At 45.7% G+C, this 18,302-nt stretch overlaps 1 long non-coding RNA gene across 1 annotated transcript; it reads right to left on the reverse strand.

The window, feature by feature from the left end:
- Nucleotides 1–1,679: 1,679 nt before the first annotated feature.
- LOC311191480 lies at nucleotides 1,680–16,891 on the reverse strand. The gene is made up of 3 exons (XR_014617281.1): nucleotides 16,606–16,891; nucleotides 5,993–6,093; nucleotides 1,680–1,852 (listed from the first exon to the last, which is right to left on the reverse strand). It is a non-coding gene; the product is annotated as an uncharacterized lncRNA (long non-coding RNA).
- Between the last annotated feature and the right edge of the window lie 1,411 nt (nucleotides 16,892–18,302).

The raw sequence follows: 18,302 nt of genomic DNA on the forward strand, positions 1-18,302 counted from the left end.
GCCCTGTTCATTCCACACACAGCCTCAGGCCTTGCTTAGTCTATTTACTATCCTCTGCTGCATACAAGGGTAACACAAGAGCTTCTACTCTTCTGCCTTCATGGTACCCCACTTCCTCACATGTTAATTAACTTATTTTTGCAGCACAGTGATGGCACTAGGTGTGTTATCATTGTTACAGTAGGAAAACTAAAAGACTCGGGCTAAAACTGTTAAAAGTGTCTGGTAAATATCAAGTACTGGACTGTTGTCAAGCGTTCCTAGCATTACACAGCATTTCACATGTTGAAAGCATAATTTCCATTAGCTTCAAATACAGCTGTAAGAACAGCCTGGCAGTGCAAAATGAAAGCAGTGGTAAGCACACTTCTGGCATTTCATGGTGGATATTAAGAAGTGGGGGGAAAAAATTAACATCAAACTAGGGAAAAAACTGAACTCACACCTTTACCCACAGCCGGGCTGGCTGCAGGAGAGCTCAGCCATCTGCTGAGCCATTCCCAAGAGCCCCTCATGGAGCAGAAAACAAGTGGCAATGGGCTGCACTCTGGTTCAGCTGATGTGCCCACCACAGGAGCCATCCCGAGCAAATGCTTGGCAGGCTGCAGTGTTCAGGGGGTCTCATCAGTTTAGACTTCACTCGTTCTGGCAAATCACAGGGGCACCTCTGGGCTGTGGCGTTCAGCTTGCTTGCTTAACTGTCTAAACAGACAAGCAGAGAGGTGTTGGGACTCACAGTATGTCTTTACGTCATTAAGGATTGCTCAGGTTTGTTCCAGCTGCTAGGAACTGGTTGCCCCTTTTATTTTCTTCTAAGCAGGGGCCTGATGCTGCCTTGGCCTCCTTACATGTTAACTCTGCTTCAGACATCTAATCTTATTGTTTATGCAATCCATTGCCTTACCTATTATTTAATACCAACCTCTGGAAGGGGAAAAAAATAAAAGCCAAAATCTCCCTGCACTGCTCTGACTGTGGCAAGCATCCTTTGGCAATAAAAGAGAGCGGCACTACTCACAGAAGAATGCAGTGAGGTTGGACATGTGATCTCTGTTCCTTTTCTTCCTTTGCATTTCAGTTTGGAAGAGTGGTGACATTCTCTTTTAACCTAAGTTCAAGAGACTCCTAATTAAAACAACAAAAAGTGTCATGGTGACTCCTAGCTATGCTGCTAGGATTGTGTAATTAACATAGGACCTGGTACTGTCAGGACACTGTCACCCGTGGGGAGATGTGGGGTGAGGAGTAACTGTTTTGCTGAGGGGCCATGGAGCTGAATGCCACCAGCAGGAAGAGATAGAAACCCATAGATATGGTTTCCCTAGGAAGATTTTCGAAGGAAGTGGGGTTTGCTGATTTAAAATCTCCGTTTATCCCCTACATTCTGCCTTTCTGCTGCTTTGTCATAGCTTTCCCTCTCTTTATCTTCTGGGTCTTTTCTCTTCGCTCGGTACTGAGCCCTGACAGCTCTTGCCCAGCCTGCCTGTGTGCCCTGCTCAGCTGCCCTTCTGGCCTCACACAACCGAAGCAGAGCTCAGGTACAGCCTGACACCTCAAAACAAATGGGGTTTATCATCTCGAAGTAGGACAAGCTTTATTAAGACAGAAAAAGGAATGACCACTTCCTAAAACTACTGGAAATGCTAAAATAAGAAATAACCCTTTCAACACTCCAGGTTTTTGGTTATTTAATCTGCAGTGCTATGTGTTTACAAGGCACTCTGTTTTTTGCAGGACAGTACTTGAAGGCTTAAATCAAGGCACAGTAGGTTGTCCTTAGGTGATTCCTGAATTGTGAACAACGGTCCTTCGGGCACTGTAATGCAGAAACAGCTCTTCTGACACAGGATCTCTATAACAAAGCAGCAATATAATGTATTAATCCAATTTGCATTCAAAACACTCTCATTTTATTCTTACTGCTGAAGTTGGTTATCACTGCTCCTTTGTCAGACGAGACAAAGCAGCTGTGGTTGATATTTCTGGCCAGAGCTGTAACAGCTTGGGTATCTGCTGAGGGGCTCTAGCATCATGAATGTGCTAAAGTTGCAATGCCAGCACATGCAGAGGCAGCCATTTCTGTCCAGTTTTTGAACACAGTTCCCATATCTGGGGCTGCTGTGGATGGTCAGGCCCTTGGGGCTGTTTGTGTGTGAACACCTTGGGGTGATGGGTTATACTGGGTGGCTGGACAGTTTCCTCCTGTCTCTGTACAGTAGGAGGGTCAGAGCTACCTCAAGTGTGGCCCCAAAGCCTGGACTTTTAAAGCCCCAAGATCTGGGTAGGTTGGATTTTATCAAACCATGGGAGATCCAGGGCTCCAACTGGGATGAAGGTACACCTGGTTTTTTTTTTTTGTCTAGCCAAGCCAGGCCTTGCTGCTGTAGGGAAGACTAAATGGTTGAAACTGCAAGCTGTGGACTCTGCCCACAGTACCCTGAGCAGCTGGGCAGCAGAAGAAAAAGTATGTATGCAGCCTGGTGGGTGGTGTGTCCAGCCTCATCGCCAAGTCACTGGGGATCAGCATGTGGATTTCTTTCAGTTTGTACTCCCAAAACTTCCCTTTTGCATTCAAGGGGAGAGGGGGAAAGAATCACTCAGCCTAAGGAAAAGTAGACTAGCCCTGCAGCCTAGCAATATTGAGACACACTCAGATACAGAAGAGACAAGTTTGTTTATCCTGAATGAATATTGAATTATTTCCTTGGGAATACTTCACTTGATCAGAGAGACTGGCAAAGCACCATCCTGAATGCACAACCTTCAAGATGCTTCTTTACACCCAGCTTAAAGAAAGCTGAGGCTCCTTGGGGGTAATTTACAACTCTTGTCTCCCCCATGCCTTCCTGGCTACTTTAGGTAGTTTACCAGGTTCAAGGAACCCCATTTGCAGGTGTGGACTGTATGAGCAGCAGGAGCTTACTAGCTTGAAGTATTTACGTGGGTGTTTGCCTGCCAGTAGGCTGTATCATCCCATTGATGAAGGAATCTAGGGACTGGGAGCTACAGGAAGAAATATACATACATTCTCAAGTTCTTTCATCATAATAGCACAGCACGCACAAGCTATGCTTAGGGATTGGACTGTATAGGTGAATACACCCCAGGGTAGAGACTCTGTGCCTCATACTGATAACAGAGCCCAGTAGAGCCTAACTGCTCACAACTATGGTCAGATGACTTCCCTCTGCAGTTGAGTGCTCTACAAAAGATTACTGTGTTTAAGTGACTCTCCTGAGCAGATAGCCTAGGGAGTAAATTTCCTGGAATTTCTTTCCAACAAAAAGTGCCTACATCTTGCTCTGTCCCAGACTCTTGCCTGCCTGCAACAAACCCTCTAAACTCAGTATTGGAAATGCAGACAAGTGTTCACATTAAGTGATGCAGTAAACAGTGGGAAAAGTTTCCAAAGCAGAGTTGGAACTTTTAGTCCATAAATTCGCTTTATGGCTCATCAGTAGAGGAAGTCTTGTATAACAGATAAGGTTTCCTTGGTGTGTACATTTCTTATTGTCTCCTTCCCTACATTTGACATTACCTCTCATGCCTAAGAAGTTTATCATATTTCCCAGCCTTTTGAATACACGCATTATCTAGAAGCTCTTCTGGTTTGTAAATCAAATTCCATCCTAATCGAGTGGCTGAAGAGGCTCTGCATCCGCCAGATGATGTACACAAACCACAGCGTGTTGTCAGCAATGACATTCAAGCTGTACTCTGTTCTCTTGGTTAGTCTGGGAAACTCATAGAACTCTCTCACAGGCCACCAGTGTTGAGACTAGATGGGAGCAGAGAAAGGAATAAGGTAGATGGGAGCTCAGGGAAAGTTATACACACCCACTGGGGAAACCTGGCAGAGAGTTCTCCCCGAAAGGCAGGGAAGGGACATATCTTTCTGTCTCCACAGCATCACTTTACTAAGTTCACTGATGAATTTATGCATCTGATTTACACTGCAGCAGACTGTCCCTAGGCTTTTGAGAGAGGGAAAGCAAAAGGCAACGGGGGAACACATGCACCTGAAATTTTGGTACCAGGCTTGTTGGAATCCATTTACCTCATCAGCCAAATAATTAGTGGCTGGCTCCACATAGTGGTTTCTGATGAAATTCCACTGAGTAGGGGGTTGGTATTTGGTATATTCTCTCCAAACCCAGCATTGCATTAGTTTTCCAGTGAGGTGCCATTTGCAAACCTGCTCAGCCTTGCAGCCTATGCAAGCCTCGGAACAGTACAACAGTGAAAGCTGCCCGGAGCCCTTCTGGCCACTGCCAGGCCGGTTGGTGGCTGGAGAGATGATGATTACAAAGATGGTCATGTTCTCATGCACATCACCCAGTGTGATACCAGGTGTTGGCAGAGATAGAGATAGCGTATCAGTGGGTGAGTTTGCTCTCTGTTACCTGAAGGGTGCTCTCAGATTTTAAAATATATATAGCAGAGAGCTAAATGTATGGAAATATTATACCAACCCAAGTCAGTGTCTGGCATTTAAGAAATAACCATGCACATCCCACAACCTTGGCTTAGAGATCTTATTGCAAACTAGTTTTAGACACATGGCTATGGGAAAGTACTCTGCCAGTCAGAGCTCTTTCTTCACTTCTCCCTCTGGAGCCTTCTTCCTGGTAGGAAAAATCTCACAGAAGTTTAAAAGCCTCTTTCCTGCTGAAGCTGTCTAACCTTCCTCAACTCTCAGCTATTTAGCAGCAATCTGAGACATACAGATTTACCCCTCGTGCTCCTTTGGTCCTACAGGCATGACCAATTCTATCAAACATGTCAAAGGCATACATGCTGATGAGATGTAGCTGTTTATGTGGCCTTTTAGGATGCTGCAGTGCCAGAGATACTCCTGTGAAACATTTTTCAGAGGCCAACTTACCTACCCCCTCATTCAACTCATCTGTGAAAAATGAGCTGTTTAAAAGCAGAGCACTAAAAGAGGAAGGAAAAGGCATGTGCCCATTTTTATTCCCAGCCTCCAGCTTTGCAGGTGACCCTTTTTCTGCGCAGCACGTGCCTGTTGCTCAGCCACAGCCAGAGCTACTGACAGTGCTGCAGTGCAGCTCCACATACAGTTTGCTAGATTTGAATCCTGGTGCCTCACAAGACTCAATCCTCTGGCAAAGCAAAAAGGCCAATGACTCTCAGATCTTGCTGTTCTTTTGTGTCCACAAAGCCCTAGCCAATATTTATTTGCCCATCTGAAAATGAGGATTCCTCTTCAGTACCGAGTGAGGTTTTTTTAAAGCTATGACAAGTCTGCACAAAGTAATTAATTTCCAAAGACGTTGTGAATGAGATGTTTTACTGTAAGGACCTTGTTAGTGTGCATGCTGCACACAGCTGCATGATTTTGTATCGCTTCATCAAGCAATGACCCTCCCATCCTAGTCAGAGGCTTTGATTTCAGTTGCATAAATGTCTGTGTCAGCCTGAGAGGAAGCCAAGCTGATCAACACAAATAATGCTGGACTCGTGTGCTGTAAAAAGCATGACTAAACTCTAACCAGAAACTTTCTGACACTTGTTAGCAACAAGATGGGTTCCCATCTGCTTCCCATTTTGCAATCTGCTCTCTCTGCGGGATGTGCGGGGTTAACACATAGCTTTCCATTAAAGCATGATTCAATAACTGGTACCAATCATCATTTCTGGGAACCGTATGTGCTTCTGGGACCAGCCAGTGAGAACAGGGACTCTGATGCTCCTTTGAAGGTGCCAGCACATGCAGCTCCAGCTGCTCAGTTTTCAGCTGACAGCATAGATGGACTCTTCTTGCAACAAACCTCCTGCTGTAGGTGAAGTCAGTAGGCTCCTCCTTGGCCTGCATGTGATGCACAGGTGTTTTAAGAGGGCAATGGGGGAAGGGGGAGAGAAAGAAGACTCCTTCCTAAGGATGTGTATATAATGTACAAAGGCAAACTCAGCGTAGGACAGAACCTTGTCTGACTACATCATGTTAACACATTCACTTAATAGTACTTGCCTTCTTGAGACCCAGTTGACATTCTGGTTCGCACAGCAAGAGCACACAGCACACAAACAGCTGCTGCGTACGCGCGTGGCCATGGAGTGGGACCTCGGGCTCTGTGATGTACAGAAGCACAGCTGTCAACAGATCACACAGCCAGCAACAGAATAACAACCTGAAGTCACACAGGATGAACAGTGGACATGGTTAGCATGTTACGTGTGCTCATGCACCTGGATGCTACTCTCTTCAGCTCTTATCTCTACCCACAGTGAGTTTTGATAATCCGTGTGACTCAGCTGAGAAGCAGATGGGGATGCTCAGCACTTGCATTTTCTGTTGATAGAAGTAACATGCCGTAAGCGTGTGCATGAAACATCCCAAACATCTATTCCTATAGCAAATCAGATTTTTACAACCCTCATCTTTTTAAAGACAGCTAACAATAGGAGTTCTATACTCAAGTGACAGACACTAGTATGCAATTTGGTTTCACAGAGTGCCAGTGCGCAGTCAAACTTTTTACGAATCGTCTCCTCCACTTTTCACCGATTTTCAACAGGAACAATCTTTCCAGAAACTAGTCTGACTTGCTAACAAAAGAGAAAAAAAGGTGATGTTATGGTGTGATACTCGCTAATCACATCCTTTCAATTCACTGATACAGAGGTTATGCAGACCTCAACAAAGCAAAGATAATTTCTTCCAGGTATTTCTAGAGGCACAGCTAGCATTTAGAATGATGGTACCAGAAGAACAAAGAACCTGTATGCTATTAGTTAATCTTTGGTCCACAAATCTATGTTAAAATGCTCAGTGTGCCCCTATCATGTTAGCAAGGACATCCACACATCCACCTGCAAGAGGCAGTGCTCCAATTAACTCAAAATTTGTGTTAACTCTGAATTTAAAGTGTGGATGTTGAATCTCTTTCTTCCTCTGAAATGCCAGACTGGCAATATCAGTGGACCCGGGGGCAGACAAGATGCTCCTTTGCTTAGGGATCTATTCCTGGCTGTGTGACAGAGCCTCCTTTCCCCCCAGGGAGCCTGCTACAAGTCATTTTGGGCAATGCTTTCTATAACATTTTGCCCTGGTCTACTTACTGGCATTGACTCGTGCTTGCGCAGGAGTCAGCCGCTTCTAGGTATTTCTGAAAAAGCCTATGCTTAACCTTTCTGACAAGCCTTGAACCTGATGTGCTTCTCACTGACTGCAAAGCTACTCTCCCTCCCTTTCCCTCTCTCTCCATACCTCACACACGCCATAGGTGTGAAGACATAGGATCCCATCCACATACTTGTTTTGAAGCTGAATTAGTGCTTGTAAAGCATTAAGATCCTCAGCTATATGAATCTGAAGTACTGCTAGTAGCTCATAGCCTCTTCAGCTGCAGAACGATTGAAAGAGTGCAGAAAGATGGGGCAAGCAGATGCAGACTCAGGGAAATATGTACCTCTGCTGCCTCTTCTATCTTGGTCAGTCCCGTTCCATTAGTTACCGCCAGCTAAGCCAAGTGCTGCACTGATACATACCATACCATTCAGAAAGCTTAGGGCCAGCCTTGGTAATTCTGCTGGCCCTAAGCTTCAGGGAAAACTGGCAGTATAATTCATCAAATGAACTGAGTCATTCTCCGTGTATTTCCTAGAAGGATTATGACCGATGGTAATTGCTTGTAATGAACAGGCACCCATCTTTTCCAAAAGATTAACTTCCATTGCATGGGGGTGAGGTAATCTGCACAAGCTTATATCATACTCCCTGCTTATGCCCAGCTCAATTTTAAGATGGATCTCCTTCCTCAAAGAAACCTCGTAAAATGCCTAGCTCTTGCCTTTATTGCTGAAGTCCCAGTGGTTTTGTTAGACAGATGCATGGCACCACAAAAAGTTATTTCATGTATAACATTCAAAGCAACAGGGTTGATAGCCCTCAGAGCAGGGAGAGGGCTCTGTTGGCAAGGAAGGAGGCTGTTCTGGGGGGGTGGATGTAAGAGTCAGACAGGCCACTGCACAAATATGGGAGAACTGCAAGCCCTCAGCATGCAGGAAGGATAAATTAATGCACACCCCAGCTTGTTCTGGCCATCTTTCCCCCTGAGCGCTGCCCTGATACACATAAGGACAAATGTTCTTTGGTGCACCCGTCATAGGCGGGACTTTTTGCTAACATAAGCCAGGAAGGTTGGCATAACTCCTGAAACTCCTGCTCTCCTTATTTGGGTGCTGAAAGCCAGCAGCTACCAGGCGTTGACATACTCACTAGCGTCTCTCCTCTAGCATCCCGCAGAGCAGAGGCCGGAGTACATCTCTCGGGGTGCTTTTGCATGGCATTCGCAGCCGGTTTGCTGCAGAGGAAAGGGAAGGACTAGGACACAGCCAGTCCTGGCTCCAAGGAGCAGAAAGGCTGTAGATGTAATGCACGGATGTTCGGTGCCGCTGGAGGCAGTTACTAATGGCTGCAGATCTGCATGCCCAAGTAGCTTATCAAATTATACTCGGGCCTACATCCCCCTCAGTAATCAAGGCTCTGCTGGCAGTTCCAATTACAAACTCTCTTTATCACAGGTTAATAGCTCAGCTGTAAGCACTCAGTCTGTGGCAGCACACTGCAGCAAGCAAAGTCTTGGAGCTTGGAGCATTTTGTTCTTAAAGCATGTGTCATGTCTATGGGTTTTGTTTTGAGAACAGAGCTTGCAAACAGTAAGAGAAACTATCATCAAAAAATGATGATACAGTCAGATGCTCACTAGGCTCATAGATTGGCAATCCGACTGCTTAATGAAAGTTATTTCAGTATTTTTTAATTTGAAAACATTACTTATCATTTACTATAATCAGTCACTGTGTATTTCAGTGTTATTACCTGTTTCCCTGTTATCATGCTGGTCTGATAGTAAAGTCAAACTAAGGAAGAAAAAAGAGTGGATAAACTGTCACATACATGTTGCCATTTCTATTGAGTCTAGTTTTGAAGTTTTATCAGGCAGACTGACTTGCAGGTACCAAGTAGGGTAACCTATCCTGCACCCCCCCACACACCTCATTCCTGGCTGTGCCTTCACTCACACGAGCCCTGGCAGGCAGAGGACAGCGATCGCACACCAGCATATGCAAGCGGTTATGATGGTTCCAGCAACCCGTTTTCCTGACAGTCATTTGAGGCCACCGCTTTCCCATCCTGAGAGATGAGGCATGGAAGGTGACACGAGGCATTTCTGCAGCCAGGCAGACGCACACACACACATGCATAAGTGTACTGCTCTGCAGTCAGGATCAGGACTAAAGTAATTAAAGGATCAACCTACTAAGCCCTGGAGATTCCATAAGTTACAGTGTCTCCAGAAGATGCTTATGCACTACAGAGAAAGGTTTGAACACTAACTAATGAATGCAGACCTCAGTTTGTGCTAAATCTCAGTATTTGCCTAAAATATTTAATAGGAATAAAATAAAATCAGATCTAAATAACTGGATTGAATAAAAGCAGTGGCTTCTAATTAGTTCCCGTCACCAGAGGGCATTGGAGGACAAGCTGAGTTTTAGAAAGTACAGGCCCTATCCCTTCAGTTAAACCAGTGAATATTAGTGAAGACCTCAGACCTCCCGCTTGTTGGTACAAACTGAGCAACTCTGGCAGAAGCAGCCAGCGCTGCAGGCTCAGGGCCATCCCCTCACTTGTTCTCCTGCAGCGGTGCATGGCTCTGAGCACTAGCTTGAGTGCAAATTTGGAGCGGGACTAAATGGTGCTTCAGAGATTGCCACACAGCCAAGTCATGAGCCTGTGGGGAAGGATGGCTCTTGAGGTACCAGGCTCTCACCACAAAAAAAATGCCAGTCCTTGGCAACCAGCCTCTGGGGTCCCCTTGTGTGACGCAGGAGGTTATTTCTGAAGACAGAGTGAGAGAGAGGCAAACAAAGCACCCCGTGGGGTGGCCTTCCTCCTGGAAGCAGGGTCTGGGGGCCTAATTTGAACTGGTCCATGGCTCCCCGGCCTAGCTGTCTTGTAATACACCTACAGCACACACAGAGACTTAGGTGGCTCTTCCAGGCTCCAGCAGTTTCCTTCTAATTCCTCCTCTTATTTGTGAAATTCATTTCTATGTTAAATACAGGCTCAGAGGATTGCAGCAGGAGAGGATTTTCTTAGACTGCCTCACTTGACAGAAGGGTACCTCTTCAGATTAGCAAGGGAATAAAACCAATCTGAGCCTGGAAACAGCGTGAAACGTACTCACTTTGTCTGGTGCCAAATTGGCAAATGCAGCTCAGTTAGCAGAAACAGATACTGTCCCTTAGAATTGGACAATGAGGCTTTTAAATGGGAGGGAGCAGGCCAAGTGGCCCTGGTCGCTTATCACCGTAAAATAGCGATGCTCATTTATAAACTAAACTGTGGCAAATTTATGCCCCCCATGTCAGATCCCCAAGGCTATGAGATCATTGACTTTGATTAGAGAGTGAATACTGCTGTGTAACAGTCAGAGGCAGGGTTTCTCCTGCTTTTCAAGCAGGGTCACCTCAACACCCTAATAATAATAATGTCCCAGGTTACAGCAGGCAACGCTTTAGGTCGTATTCTACGACCTTGTTTTTCCTTTAGACATGTGCTTTTTCAGTCCAGTTCTCGCTTCACTTCACTCTTGCAATACACTAGCTGTTTTAGATGTGAAACCTTGTCAACTACACAAAACACAATAATCAGTGTGTGGACATTTCCAGCTCATGACATATTCCAACGGCAGCATGTATGCACTGCCAGAAATGGTAACTCATTCACTTATTTCTCCTGAAAAGCCAGGTGGTCTCCAAAAAAATTGAGTACTGAAAGTTGTCACAGTGACATTGCTGTAGCTCACAGGAAGGAAAGGAACTGCCTTAAAGCCCTTACAGACAATGACTCCAAGTGGTCCCTGAAGTTTAAAATGAAGAGTATGTGGCATGAATTCATGACTTGATAACGGGACATCCCCTCAAAACAAAATGCTAAGCACAATTTATATGTTGATGCACTTGAAAGTTTAGCTAGTGGACATGCTACTTCCCTAGCTGCAACTCCAGATTTTAGCAGGTAGGCATACCCCTACCATTTTATTTATTTTCTCCAGTCATTTTTCTTTTAGATCACCTGAGCAGGGCTTCCTAAATGAACAGTACCCATCAGAGAAAACAGACAAAACCTTGCCTCTTGGTCCTTTTCTAGGGCAATGCTGCCTGCTTCCCTCAACTCCTCAGTGTATGAAGTAAGATCTGCACCAACTCCTGTGCACTGACCCTTTTCAACAGCTTCAGCAAAAGACTCACAGCCTCTCATCTCCTCCGTGCTCACTTCCCATTTTGAGATGCAGGTGAGGGAAATTCCAACATTTTCCTTGCACGTGACACAGAGAACTGCTGTGCACTTCCCTGGTCTCTGTGGCCACTTCAGTAATTTGTGGAAGCAGCAAACTGGTCCCGTGTTCCTGGTCAGGAATAGCAGCTAATGCATGAAGCACTTGTGTGTAGCTCCCACTGAGATACTGTTTTACTGGCAAGTGGGGCAGCCAGGATTGCAGAGGACAATGTTATCAAACAGGTTAGGGGGTGCAAGTCAGTCTGGGCTTTGTGACAGATTTTGAGAGCGGGAAGCAAATTCGCCACTGACTTTCAAATCTTTTTTGCTTGGTCTTTTTTATAACACATATTGCCACATAAACTGTTGTCACTGAAGTTGTCACAGTGCCTGTGTCATGGGCAAAGACAGCACTGTGTAAGGTACTGGTAAGCAAAGGAGAGCAAGGGTGGGAGCAGATTGCACATGCTGTTTGTTACACAGAGAAGAACCAGGATGCTGAAATCCAAGGGAGTGAAGTGTATCATGCTGATTAGGAGTAGGCAGAAGTGGGACATGTTATATTTCATATAGATACAACACCTAATGTGTAGTTTCCCAAAAGCATCCCCTTCCTCCTCAGGAAAATAGCTAATGGATTTTAGGAGCTGAGGGGGCGTTTTCTGTGCAGGAGTGCTTCGGAATATGATTGCCATGCGCAGCAGAGAGAAGTGCTACACACTCATGTCAGAGGCCCCGGATCTCAATGGAAGATATTTATAACTCTGCCTCTGAAGAAGATGAAAGTAGTTTTTATGCTGAGAAAGGGAACAAAAAAGCATTACCTAAAAATAAACGTCCCAAGTCAATGCCACCTATTTCTACATTCCCTGTTTCAGAGCTGGCTAAATGAACTATATCGAGAAACATTTGGGTTGTTCAAAGAGTAATAAGGCCATTCCAGAATTGGAATGGCTTTTACTCTCCAACTCTGCTAATTTATCAGCCATTTTCTGTACGCTGTAATATTACTTCTCATGGAGTTGAGAAAGACAATTCAGTCAGCACAAGGATGTTAGCTGATCCAGACAGTGACCAGGGTAAGGTGACCGATGAAAGCACACATTAATTGCACTCCCAGGTTACTGGGTTAACTCCTGCAAACCTCTGTATGAGCTTTACTCCTTCCCCACCTCTGCTTCCACCAGAAAACCCAGAGGGATTTTGAAGATGAAGGTGATTGAAAGCTACCCCTGACCGTGCTCTTTCAAGAATTTCAAAGCAAGCACTCTCTAAATGACTTTGCAGAGTTTCACAAAACTCCTGTTTCATAAGCTATTGCACCCACCTGGGGTGCCAAGCCACAGCTGAGTAGGTGGAGCTGGGAAGTACTCTCAGATGTCTCAGCATGACCATGGAGCTGTCAGTGCTTAGAAGGGGGTGCAAATTAAAACAAACCAAAACAAAACAAAAACAACAACACCCCCACAAAAAAATAAACCAAACCACCAAAACCATCTGTATACAACATACCTTTTCTCCTATTCTCTGTAGTCAGGAAAGAAATGTCTGACAGTGAGCGGGTCATTATTGCAGATCACTTCTGCCCTGGTCTGACTGCAGAGCTCCTTCCTGAGCAGTTCACCCGCCTATGCTAAGGGAACCTCGCTTGGAGCTGTTTTCTTTCCCTGGGGAACTGCTGGGCGCTCAAGTCTTCTTCCTTCTCTTCTGGTGCCATCCCATAGAAATGCAAGCTGCTTCTCTGTTGCAGTACCTTAGCACTGGGCCTTTATTTCTACAAAGGTCTTAATTCTAAAAAGCCTGTCCAAAAAGGCTGTCTTTAACAACCCCTGCTGCGGGAAAACTGGATTTTAATGTGGATTCAGAGCCTCCATCTAAGAAGCTTTTAGACTGAGACTTGCATTTGCCTCTACTCAGCATGAAGATACGTGAGTGGACGTTGAGCAGGCACACGCCTCAGAGCTGCGGTCACAAACCATCTCTGTATTCAATTCCAGCAGATCAGGAATGTGCCGACGGTAACAGAACACAGTCCAAAGAGTGCAGCAGCCAGCTAGCAAACCAGCCCTGTGCGCGCGTCCCCTGTGACGTTAGCCCGGTCGGTCACTCAGAAGAGCTGCACAAGATACAGATGTGCAGCCCCATCTGTTTTCAACTCTGCTGTACACTGGGGATGGCTTTTGTGCTCCTTCGCAGCTCGGCCCCCAGTGACGGAGGTTCCCGCTGTGGGGTAGCTCCTGCGCCGCTTGTTGTGCTCACACTGCCTGGCCATCACCTGCAGAATTAACCTGCCTATCCTGTTTGCCAGCCAGCTGCCTGCAGGCAGCCTTAGTTCCCAAAGAGGTGATTTCTTAACTTCTTAAATTTCTTCTACCTGTGAAATTAGAAGTGTCCCTGCGGCTGAGGTAACAGAGGGCACACACCAGTAGTTCTGGCATACCCCAGCAGAGGGCAATGGCAGATGTACATATCCATCTGTCGCCGCACAGCATCCCTGCAAACACAAAACAAAGTTCTTCTCCCCTGCCTGCCAGATCTTGTCTCAAGCTAGGGAGTCGGTCCCTGCTACCACATGGAATAAAACCTATCTAGAGCCCAGTAGAAGATCTGGCGGCACATAACAAGCCAGCTGCATGAATAAAGCATTCCAGATCTGTCCTGAGTGACACAAGTCTGTCAAGTAAGGCAAGGCCTCATCAGGATTTTCATTATAAGATCGGAAAACATGTGTGGTCTGGCTTTCTGGCTGTGCTCTTTTAAAGAAAGCAGATAAGTGAAGCTATATTTCTTCTTTGGGATATCCACAACTGTAAACCGGAAAGACTAAGCTGGAAGTGGTTAGTGTGGAGGAGGAAATGACAAGCAGATAAGGTGGAGACTCAGACATCAGTAAAAACCCTGCCTGCTTTATCTCTGTTCATGGAAACATTTCCATTTTGAAATCTTAATGTTAGCCTTAATGTCCTTTTGAAAGGGACAGAAAGTGATTCGGAGACGAATTCGTAAATATATGTGTCCCTAAGAACAAGAGAGACGATTTGAGGCAGTTAAGGTCAACTCTCTTACCCAGGATTTTTTGCACTCCTGATTATAAATCCTTGAATGTCTCAATTTGGGGCTGAAAACCAGGAATGTCCAGAACCAGTAAAAATGTCAGTAAGGTTGTATGTCACGTGCACTGAAATGTAGTGACCATTCATTAATTATGCAGGATCACCACAAAAGCATGTAAGAATATCTGTTTTGACCAAGGAAGGAAGTGAAGAAATGTTTACAAATCCTTTCATGGCAATAACCATAAATAACAGGTAAACAGCAACAGGAGCAACCGCTGCTGTAATATTGCTGTCATTTGTTGTGCGTGCATCAGCAGGCGCTGCAAGGGGAAGTGACTGTTGGAGGAGAGAGGAATATGTTGCCAAGCAACACGAGACCCCGTCCGGGGGACCCCCTCCCCTGCCTGGGAGCAGACAAAGCTTCCCTGGCCTCCTGGCTTTAATGTACAACCGCTCCGAAAGCCGAGCCGGCATCCATCAGGCAAGAGCAGACATGGGCAGAGCGAGCAGGAGAGAGGATGAGAGCAGAGCCTCTAATTGGCAAGGAGAGGCTGTGGAGACCAAAAGGAGAGATGGCAATCCCACTGGGGAGGGACACAGAAAGGAGAGGAGGGGATAGACAGAGGCCAAGCAAGAATGGAGTGGCTGACCTGGGAGTGTGGATGATCCGACAGCGCTTGGATCAAACCCTCCTCCAGTGTGGAAAGGCTGGACCTGACTGGGACTGCCCTGGCTGGAGAGAGAAGTGGAGGAGCACAGTAGAAGGAAGATACGCTCTGGCTTTGTTTTGTTGGTGTTTTTTTCTTTTCAAAACATGCCCCTGTGAATATGGCAGTCACAGTACCAGCTGCTCACATTCTTTTCCTTGGGGGGAGCAGGAGTCTAGGTCGCTGCATGTTCCGCGACCTGTCGGATGGGAGGAGGATGCAGAGTCTGGATTTCAAAGCTCGGGTGGCAGCCAGGTGCCCGCTTGGGTTCCTGTCTCTGCCATTAAGCCCCTCTGTCAGCATGGCAAAGTCTCACAGGACTTTCAAATGAATCTCAGGGAATCGAGCATCCCATTCAATAGAAATTTGGGGGCAGATGAATGCAGCAGGCACCCTGGAAAACTGTCAGCTTTTCACTTATGGCAATGACTGAGGCTGCTACATTCCCCTGGTAGCTGGCGTCAAGCGAGCTTCACTCTGACACTGAGTGCCAACATTTACCAGTAGCATCTCTGAACAGTTGAAGATGCAGGCAATAAACAGTAGCACAGGGTTCTGATGGCAAGGCAAGCCGTGCTGAAGAGCTGGCCTGGCTGGAAGGCCTGGATGACTGGCTCCCTGAGCGAATGCTGAGATCTGCCTCATTGCCTAAAGGCATCCGACAAGGCTGAATATGAGCACGTTTTACCTCCTACTTCCTAAGCATAGGTGATTTCCACAAAGATGAAATTAAACTTCCTTCTGTATGGATGAAAAGACTCCCTGAAGCTGAAGTGCTTCACTAATTAAAACAGCAATTTGTCTGAGGTTGGCAAGTTAAAAAATAGCAAGTGCTACGTTGTCATGCATCTACTAGGTGTTGTGAAGGGAGACAAGTGATGTACAACCAACATGTCTTCAAATCTCCTGCTGAATCTCCATTAATCCCCCGCATTCCAGATATCAGAGCAGTCACGCTGGCCTGGGGATCTGCTTCCAGTTGGTCAATAGCAACAGAAAATCTTTAAACCTCCTTTTGATCCTGACATAAGTCATGCAGGATCTGCATCTCGCAGACCAGCCCTCTGTTCTCCCAAGACTACCCGCTGCAAACCGGAGATACCGTACGCAGGAGCCAGCGGGACTGAGCGATGCAGGAAGTATTCTAATGTCTGGAAGCAGCGCTACCTCCCAGCTCCCATCCCTTATTAATGAGTTGTTATTCATTGCTGAAATGCTGCCAATGTGTATTATACAGGCAGTCAGGCAAGATGATCGTGTTGGTCCACAGCAGCTTTAGCCTGTGAGTGAGGCGCAGAGCCTGAGCTGTGCTGATTTCCATAGGGTGAAGAATCTGGGAGAGCTGCTTCTCATCTTCAGGCACAATCGCGTGTGCTGACAAAAGAAATGTGACTTTGCCTAACTCTCTTCTCAGACGTTATGTGACTGCTGGGCCCACCACATCCCGTCTCCAGGCTGGTAGCTCCTGCAGCACACATTAAATCTCTCACAAGGAAAGTCAAAGGAAAGAATGAGAAACAGCTTTACATACCGCATTTCCTCCTCCTCCGCCGCCGCTGAACAGGAGAGGCAGGGTTTGCAGAATTCTCGTGTTAGGCTGTATCTCTTCTCTGGAGATTTACTCCTTCTTCCAGAAATGTTCAGGTTAGGAGGAGGATGAGGAGGTTTGAGACATGGGAGGTGAGCAGTATTTGGCCTCTAAGCAGCTGTATGCCCCAGGTATTCACTATATTCACACAGCTTTTTTACACAGCAGTGCAGATGTGCTTGTGTGCACACCGTTTTCCTAAACTGGTTCCGATAACTTCTCCCAAGCTGCTGCACTTCTGAGCTTCTCAGAACTGAGAACAAGTGACAGAGAACAAACACAAACTCATGATTTTTAACAGAAAAGCACAGTCTCAACAAAAACCAACACAATGCTGTAATTACATGAAGGTACTTAGAATAATCTAGATTCCCCTTTTTGCTGCTACTTTGATTACAATGGAATAAAGTGCAGGCTTGGCATAATTTATGTTTTAGAAACATATGTAAAAATGGATTATTCTCTACTGCAGTCCAGAACTGCATCCCAGATACACTCCTACAATGTCCAAAGTTTAAAAAAAAAAAAAAGAAGAAAAAAGGTAATGATACCCTGAGGCCATAAGGAAATCCAAGAAGCCTGTGGGCATGCAGGCATTTGGGAATTTATGTGCGTATAGCAACTCACATTAACACTGATGGGAGTTAAAGCACATCAATCTTTTGTACACCCAGATGAGAACACCGTGAACCAATTATTTCCTGACTTATATCCAATATTGATGGAGGTGACATAAGGCTGCAGAAGGTGCAGACTGGGGAAGAATCTGATCCTCTGGCTACTACTCTCTTTAATCCTTTTAAAGCTGCTCTGCCGTCACCATCAAAAATAGTCCCATCTCATGCCACCAGTGTCCGGGGATGGGAATGGAAAACGAGGATCTGTTTTGTCACTCGGTAACACTGCCACAAAGCAGGGGACAATGAGCAAGCAGACCTTAAAACAAATGGGATAAAATGGACTGTCCATCCTTCTTTGGAAGCTCCACGCAAAGTATATACAACACAACAGCAGGCATGGGTTACAAGTGGTAGAAGAAGTAGAAATGGGAACGTTTGAAGGAATAAATGTATTTTCTTCTTCTTTCACCTGTTTCATAGTTCTGATAAATTTGAAGCCTGGGCATGACCCAGTGCCACACAGGCCCATGTTCTTCGTAATATATTGTTGAAAAGCTGAGTACATTAATAAACTGCAGAGCTCACTGTGGTTACTGCTGTGGCTAAACTGCTTTTGATACATGAGCTCGCCTCATACATTGTAATAGTCTTGATTTACCCTATAAACATCTCCAGTGAAATACATGAGAGTTCAGAAATATTTTCCCTTCCATCCAGAGAAGCCTCTCACTTCTTCTGAGCCTGTCTTCTAGAAGGTGTTTAAAAATAAAAGATGCTGCACCGCCACTTGTGACTGACCTTTAAGAAATTACACCACAGCACAGACTGAGCACAGCCCTTTGCAAAGCTCTTTTCAACCCTTCCAGAGACAAAACCCGAGCAGCTTTGACAGCCTAACTCCCTTAAAAGAGCTTATTTGATCAGTCGGGTTTCACGCTTAAAATGCTTTTGGTTTCACTACCCCAACCATCTGCTCTCTGGTGACAGCAGTTCTGCCACCCCTGCTGGGATTTGCCTTTG

This window comes from Gallinula chloropus (assembly GCF_964237585.1).
Source record: "Gallinula chloropus genome assembly, chromosome: 4".
Taxonomy (NCBI): domain Eukaryota; kingdom Metazoa; phylum Chordata; class Aves; order Gruiformes; family Rallidae; genus Gallinula; species Gallinula chloropus.